Genomic DNA, 1308 nt, shown 5'->3' on the forward strand with positions numbered 1-1308 from the left:
TTTTCAATATCACTTTGTTGTAGTTTGGGTAGGCCGTGTGTTTCTAGAAATTTATCCATTTCCTCTAGGTTTTCAAATTTGTTGAAGTATAGTTTTTCATAATACTTTGTTATAATCCTTTTTATTTCATTTGAGTCTGTTGTAATGTCCCCCATTTCATTTCTTATTTGGGTCATTCACGTCCTCTCCTGTTTTTCTTTTGTCAGTCTGGTCAGTGGTTTGTCGATTTTGTTGATCCTTTCAAAGAAACAACTTTTGCTTTTGTTGATTTTTGTATTGTTTTTGTAGTCTCTATTTCATTTATTTCTGCTCTGATCTTTATTATTTCCTTTCTTCTAGTGGCTGTGGGCTTTTTTTGCAGTTCTCTTTCTGTTTGTTCGAGTTCTGTAGTTAATGTTTTGATTTTGTCACTTTTTTTTTTTTTTGATATGTGTGTCTACTGCTATAACTTGCACTCTGAGGACTGCCTTTGCTGTGTCCCAAAGGTTTTGGTATGATGTGTTTTGATTCTCGTTTGATTCTAGGAATTTTTTTTATTTCATCTCTGATTTGTTCTATTACCCAGTGATGTGTAAGCAGGGTATTATTCAGTTTCCATGTAATTGATTTTTTTTTCCTTGCTCTTCCTGTTGTTAGTTTCTCCCTTGATGGTGTTGTGGTCAGCGTAGATACTTTGTGTTATCTGAACATTTTGGAGCTTGTTGAGGATTGCTCTGTGGCCTAAGATGTGGTCTATTCTGGAGAACATTCCATGTGCATTAGAAAAGAATGTGTACTTTGCAGCGGTTGGGTTGAGTGTTCTATATATATCTATGAGGTGAAGTTGGCTGATTGTGCCCTTTAGGTCTTCTGTATGTTTGTTGAGTTTCTTTCTATATGTTCTGTCCTTTACTGAGAGTGGTGTGTTGAGGTCTCCTACTATTATTGTGGAACTGTCACTTTTCAGTGATTTTAGAGTTTGTTTTATGTTTCTGGAGCCCTGTCATTGTGTGCGTAGATGTCTATTATGGTTATGTCTTCAGGATGGATCATCCCTTTAATCATTATATAGTATCCTTCTTTGTTTTTTATGGTGGATTTTGTTTTAAAGTTTATTTTATCTGAGATTAGTATTGCCACTCCTGCTCTTTTTTGGTAGCCGTTTGCTTGATATATTTTTTTCATTCTTTGATTTTTAATAAATTGACATCTTTGTTTCTAAGATGTATCTTTCATAGACAGCATATTGATCTAATCTGTTTTTTTAATCCATTCTGTCACTCTCCATTTCTTTATAGGTGCATTTAGGCCATTTACATTCAGTGTAAT

Source organism: Trichechus manatus, unplaced genomic scaffold (assembly GCF_000243295.1).
Source record: "Trichechus manatus latirostris isolate Lorelei unplaced genomic scaffold, TriManLat1.0 scaffold00085, whole genome shotgun sequence".
Taxonomy (NCBI): domain Eukaryota; kingdom Metazoa; phylum Chordata; class Mammalia; order Sirenia; family Trichechidae; genus Trichechus; species Trichechus manatus.